Source organism: Lycium ferocissimum, chromosome 11, assembly GCF_029784015.1.
Source record: "Lycium ferocissimum isolate CSIRO_LF1 chromosome 11, AGI_CSIRO_Lferr_CH_V1, whole genome shotgun sequence".
In the NCBI taxonomy this organism is placed as follows: domain Eukaryota; kingdom Viridiplantae; phylum Streptophyta; class Magnoliopsida; order Solanales; family Solanaceae; genus Lycium; species Lycium ferocissimum.
Genome location: NC_081352.1, coordinates 46,910,874 through 46,918,149, shown reverse-complemented (window position 1 = coordinate 46,918,149; position 7,276 = coordinate 46,910,874).

Genomic DNA, 7,276 nt, shown 5'->3' with positions numbered 1-7,276 from the left:
TGGCTGGAGAGGTGCCCTCCCTTTTTTAAACTTTATATTATATATAGATTAAGAAGTGTTGAGGCTATTTATCATTCATAAGTACCATCAATTTAAAGAAATTAAGCAGAAATTTATAAGAATATGAATATGAAAGTTTGGTAATAAAAATTTATAATTACTGCAACGTGGGTTGGCTTAGATAAACTGTTACTTCAGGCTTTATTGCTCAACATGGCCGACTCATCCAAACGGTTAATGGAATAATGACAAATGAATATTTACTTTAAAAGGATCATTAATCTATTTAGTTAGTAAATTCTGTAGAGAAATTAAAGAAAAAAGTCAAAAAAAAAAAGAGAAAAAAGATAAATATCAATGGAGGCCTAAGAGAGGTGTCACATCACCTTATTTATGTGTTAGAACCCGTATTTTTGTACATTGGAATAATCTGGATTTAATTATGATAAGTTAAGGACAAAACTATTTCGGGATACAAAGTCGGGATTCTTGACCTTCGATTTTATTTTGAGATATAAGTTGTGCATGAATTTATTGATATGGAACAATTAGGAAAATTTGGGACCAAAAGTGATAAAAATTGGAAGTTGAAAATCACCCACTTTTTCCATGTGTAGCCGTGCAAAGGGGTGTTGGCCCACACAAATGGTGTCATCTTTTAAGTGATCCAACTCATTAATGTGGGCCAAGGGACAACAATGCACTTCATATTAGTTAAAAGATGACCATGTATTCATCTTTCTCACTTCCCACACTTAGAAAAAATATCTAAAAGTTGAAGGAGAAAACCCCCAACCTCACGGCCAAGTTGCAAAAAATCAAGATCAATTCTAGCCTTCCAAAATTATTTCCTTAGCACAAATCAACTATATTGAAGTCTCTGGTAGCGTGGAAGAGTTGTTTGGGACATCTAAATCATTCATTGTATCCAATTGCAAACCCTAGCCTATTGTGGAGTAGAGAAGAAAGGTAAGAATTTCTCTTGTCTTATGGGTTATAAATGTTTTACGCATATTGTAGTATGATAATATGGATGAATATCATGGAATATAGTGTGTTGGAAGTGGGTTGTGTGCTTGAGGAGCTAGCCGTGTAAATGGGTGTTGAAAATGGAATTGATGAATTAATTCTTGTATCGTGTTTGCTTGTTGTAGAGTGGAGAAGAGAAGAAAAACCATCACTATATGTTCATGTACAATGTGGCCGTGTATAGCCCTCAAATGTTTGGTAAAGGATGAATTAATATCGCTTATTGTTTTAATCGTTAATCGCTATGAATCTTATGTTGGAAATGAATGTTTGTTGACTCAAAATGATGTTGTTAATGTTGCGGACTGTTTTGGAGGTTATTGTATATTTAATGTAATTGGTATATTGATGAGATAGCATTGTTAGAATGTAAATTGTGGATACAAACCATGATTTGGAAATGAAGAAAAAGTTAGAGGGGCTGTCTCGGTTAGGGGGCTGTTTCGGGTAGCTTGGAGAAAAATTTGGATCATTGAAAATGTTGTATGAATTGCTTAGAATGTCCTTAAATATTGTTGGTAGGGGTTTGGGTTAGTATGTGAATGTATAAGCGTCGATTTTGGCTTGAAGGTAAGTCGTCGAATTGAATTTATGTAAGTTGTTGAATAATCGAAAGAAAGCTATTGTTGTTGTATTGCTTTCCGGATTGGTTGTTGATGTTGCTAGGTTGGTTATTGTTGTTGTTGTTGATTATTTTGGCCGAGTTGAATTCTCGGGGTAGCCTATTTACAGGGAAATCTTGCCCAATTTACCAGAGAATTAAGGGCGAAATTGGAATTTAAGGCCAAAAAGTCGTTAGCTAATGTTGGGCATTTTATGGCTTGTTTATAGATCGTGGGCAGCCCGAAGCATAGTTTGGACTTAGCTTGAGTTGGATCATATCGGAGAGCGTTTGAGGTATGTAAAGTAACCTTTCTTTTGGCATGCCTTAGTTAAAGTAGGCTATGATACGAGCCTCTAGGGAAACTCTATTCTATAAATCCGAGCTTGTCCATGATTCGCATTTGTTTCCTTGGTATTCTTGTGCTAACATGCCCTAACATTGATCCTTATATCCTTGGAATTCACAAGTTGCAAAGGTTATGTAAAAGCTGATTTTTTTTGGAAAGAAGTTATTCTTTAACGATTCTAAAACTACAAACGCCCGTAACTTTCTCAGAAAAGCTCGGATTGCTTTGAAACATTCGTAGGAGTTCGTATGATATAGAACGAGTGTGTTTTTCATAGGCGGGCTCAGTTCGGGTCTATACTCGTCCGTGGGTCCCGCGACGCCCTTTTATGTGAATTCGATAACCTTTGAAACAAAAGTGATCATTATTATTCCGATTTCAAATATGATTATTTTACTTATCTTTTGGATTATGACAATGATTTTATGCATATGATTCCTCACTACTCCCGCTCGTGCCTACTATGATATCGTTCGCGGTTCCCGGGCCGGTTACCGTTGTCGTGCGCATTATGATACATTCCGGTGTTATGCTGTGATTATGGTTCACCGAGCTCCTCGCTCGAGGGCCGGGTTCCACTTATGTTTGGCGTTATGCTGTGTTGTGATGTGTGACGGGGATTCGGAGATTTGAAACTTTCTGGTGTTATGCTGTGTTATGGCGCCATCGACAGGCGGGCGACCATATTTCACATGCCACTATGCATGACTTATATTTTGAAGTAACATTTTGATATTTTGGAAACGCATTTACTTTACGTACCTCTATTTCGATTTGATCTCGCATTATTCATTACATTTTACTTCGCTTTGCATACTCGGCATATTTCGTACCGACCCCGCTTTCTTCGGGGGCTGCGTTTTAAATGCCGCCGAGGTACGGACGCACGATTTGGTGATCCATAGGTTTAGGACACCTTCTTATTTATTTGGGTGCTCTCTCTTTCGAGCTTATATTTTTGGTATATATATTCGTCTCGTTGCATTATGTATATTCGTTCATGGCACGGCGGGGCCACAATCCGTCATATGATTACGTACATCGTTTAGAGGTCTGTGGACATGGTTGTGGGTTGTGCCTACTTTTGTACGGTTGTGTTTGTGTACGTTGTGTTTGGGCGATCCCATTCGCCGCGGCGGCCGGTCCGCATATGTATATATGTTGTGTTGGTGGCCCTGTGTGGCCTTGTTGGTATTTTTACGTACGCGGGGTTATTTTGGATAGTCCGTAAAACAAAGGAAACTCTGCCGAAATTTTTCTGAAAATTATCTAAATTTGGAATACAGCCTTGTCGGCTTCTGTTATGTACTTGGGTGTGTTTGATATAATTTGTGATAGCGTTGATAGGTGTGTTTGGGTGCCCAGATCGGGCACTAGTCACGGCCTACGGGGTTGGGTCGTGACATTATGCCTAGCTTTATATTATATATAGATAGATTCTAGTTATTTAATTGCAAATCACTGAGTAGAACATTCTATATGAGAACGATAATAGCAACACCAAGAAAAAAATTTCATTGGAATTTTCTTTATAGAAGGAAAGAGCAGAAAAGGGTAGAGAACATTTTGGTTCCTGATAGATTTCTGATTTTAATGCTTGTGATGCTTCATTAAATATATTAAACCTTCAATTAATTGAAATGTTCCGCTTTTGATCCTTTTGTTTGTGAATATTTAAAAATTTATATGATTATTAATTATTCAACAAGTTAATTACTCATGTGTTATGTTAAACTTGTACTACTATATACTTCATATTTGACAGTGATATAGTCCTAAAATTAGTTCAGTATATCATATAATTTCTACATAAGAACAAAATTATATTTGTTCAATATAACAAGAATTAAAATTAAAATTTGTCAATAATTAAGGGACCAAAATTATCCTAGAATTTTTTTTAAGTGGTTGTCCAATTTTCAGATTCATTGCACATGAAAGCACAAAAAACACCACATGACTACGGTTTTTTGTCCTGATCGTACTAAATTTATGGTTAGGAAATTTTAGAAGCTCTAAAATAGATACTTCTAGAAAAAAAAAATTAGTTTGTTTTTTCTTGGTTTTTTTTCTTTTGTTTTGCTTTTGGTTTGGTAAAAGAACCCTATTACCTCCTATTTGGATGTTTCCTTTTTCCTTTTTCCTTTCTGTTATTACAAATATTTTCTTTAGATGACAAAGTTTAAGTAAGATAAATAGACGGACACAAAAAATGTGAAATTTGAACCTCAAAATTTTTCGAACTTCAAATATTTTCTGCTTACAGCTTTTCCAACGTTGAATTTTATTCATAGAAGTTTCACAGTTTGAAGTTTCAGTTATAAGCCAATTAGAAAAATTAAAATTCCAAGCAATCTCATTACTTTAACTCATAGAAAAACAAAGGCCAAGCCGACGACTACAATTCATGATCCTTCTGGTAAAATAAAAATTGCACAACATCCAAGTAATTTTTTTGATGTCAAATATCTTTCACACACAATTTGCACCTCCCACGCTTGTCCTAGCTGACCATTTAGCATTTGAATTACCACCTTAGCACATGATAATATTTGTGAACTTTCTCCCAAACCTTTTGAATACTTCCTTCGTCTCATCTTAACTATCATTTTAGTCAGCGGCGGCTCAATGTAATTAGAGGTCTAAAGCGAAATTCTTATTAGAGGCCTAAAATCCAAACAAATTTCATATATATTTTATTCGAAATCTATTTCTCTAACTGTTTTTAGATGCAAAATTATTACTTAATAACTTTTTTGTAATCGATTTCTTCGAATAATTTTCTTTTTCAATTGTTAGTTTAGGTAAAATTTTATCAATTTCAATGTTGAAAAACATCCTTCTACTGAGGTAATCATTACCGAACTGTTAACATAATTCTATAAGCAATAAGTTGACAAATTTAGATAAAAATGCGTAATAGATTTAGAACGATATAATTTGATTCAAGAAGTTGTTAAGTTGGTATACCCACTTTTATTTGCTTCAATGGAAAGCCTTAGAAGAAAGGGGAAAAAAATTGCAATACACTTTCTTCAACACTTTTCGACTATTGACTCTTATTTTTGACAGATTACTCTAACTTATCTGTGATTTGAAGAAAGAGAGTATAAAAGGAGTTAAAGAGAATAAAATGATGTGAATATTAGCGGACAGAATGCATGTCAGAAGACAAAACAACATTTTCTTCATTTCTTCTATTTGAAAAAAGTTAAAGAGAATAAAATAATATAAATTTACAAAAAAAATGTTGTACTTTTTATCATAAATTATCAATTTTCTTTAAGTAAAAATTAAAACATAAGTTATTCTTGGTAAGCTTTGGGCCCCCCAACATAGAGCCGGCACTAGTTTTAGCTCGTTTCACGCTCAAAACCAATAAATGCAAGGTATAGTTTATTAAGTTATCCCTATTTATTATATGTTTTTTGAAAATTTAATAATTATCCATTTAATTTATAATTGATTAATATATATTTCTACTAACAATGGTAAGTTGATGCGGTTGGTGTAAATAGTAGTAAGTATTAGTACTACATGTCATTACATATTTACCTTTGACGTTATAAGGATTTTAATACGTTAAAGTCGATAATAATTTCAATATTTTATCAAACACAGTCAGGTCATTGCACTATTTTTGCCATCCTAGTGGGGGAACAAAAAAGCGAGGAATGTACTTAAAAAGTAAAAGGAGTTTTATAACGATGACCGAGAGAAAAGAGGTACATTAGGAGCCAAGCCAAAGAGCTAAGTCACTTCTAACTGATAATTTCATAGTCATATTCCTCTACGAAACGGTCGTCCGTCTCCCTCCAAAAAAAAAAAAAGGTGGGCCCCATACTAAAAACACCAATCAATAGTAAAAAAAAAAAAAAAAAAAAAAAAAAGGAAAAAAGTGGACACCACCATCTCCAAACTCATGAAAAAAAGTGGAACCCATATTAAAAAAATCAAACAACATAAAAAAAAAAAAAAAAAAAAAAAGTGGATCCCATATTAAAAAAACAAGCAATGTAAAAAAAAAAAAAACGTGCACCCCATATGTCACGACCCAAATCATGGATCATGCGGGCACCCACACTAACCCCTCACTGGCGAACTTCGTATAACTACCTTAATTTGATATAACGTACGGAATAAATACTTTATTATAAGAAATTTCCAAAATGTCTAGACTCATACAAGAGCTTCTAAGAAGTTTACAATTTGAATAGATAACGGACTCAAGTGGATACGACTTCGTTTAAGGATAGAGAACAACGAAATCTAAGGAGAGACTCTGGGTTGCAATAGCTCACCCAAACGTCTTTGACGAATGCCTCGAAACGGTCGTGAGACTCCGAACATCACCTGAAAATAACTCTACACTCCAGAAGGAGTGTAGCAAGAGTAGTATGAGCACAACACTAGGCTCGTAGGTATCATCGGCCGACAATGGTTAGTTCACGCATATAAACAAAAAGCAACTAACAAGTAAGCGAGATAAGTAATCAAACACGGTCACACATCTAGCACATGAGAAAGTCTTGCATTAACGATAGTCACGGGGATCTCGATATCTCGGATTATAAGCCTAGGGAGAATTCTATAAACCTCGATTCCATCCAACCTTTAAAATAAATACTCACAAACAACAAGCTGGAGAATTCACAAATCAAGAATCAATCGAGAGAATGTGCCATGCAATGACATGAATGACCATTCAAATGGAGTGCTATGCAATGCAATGTCGTGCTATGTAAATGTTATGCAATGCGATGAGAGTCACCTCTCGCACTCACTCCGTTACACACATGCTATGGCAATGCCTCGTAGTCATGACCCATGGGGGACCCGCGAGAAGTCCATGTACCGCTCGCTCGGAATATAACCTCGGATCACGCGAGCACACTCTCACGATCCCGGCAAAGACCTCGGGCATCGGACACTCCATCGTTCCCGGCAAGAAACCTCGGGCAACAAACACTCGCAATCTCGGCGAAACCTCGGAGTCTCTGCGTACGCTCTCGATCTCCCGGCGAAACCTCGGGTCTCTCTTCCTCTCAATCTCCCGGCGAAACCTCGGGTCTCTCAATCACTCTCTCACCATTACATAACAACGTAAGAGTAATATGAAAGCATGTCATGCATGATATCGATCTCGATTATATCACCCAGTATGCAATAAACAAGTACAAGTCATATTATTGCCTACGGCTCAATCATCGATATTACCCTTCCCTTTCATAAGGTGTTGGTAGTATGTGATAAAGATACGACTAGGTGATAATTACTCACATAGCACATAGAATATG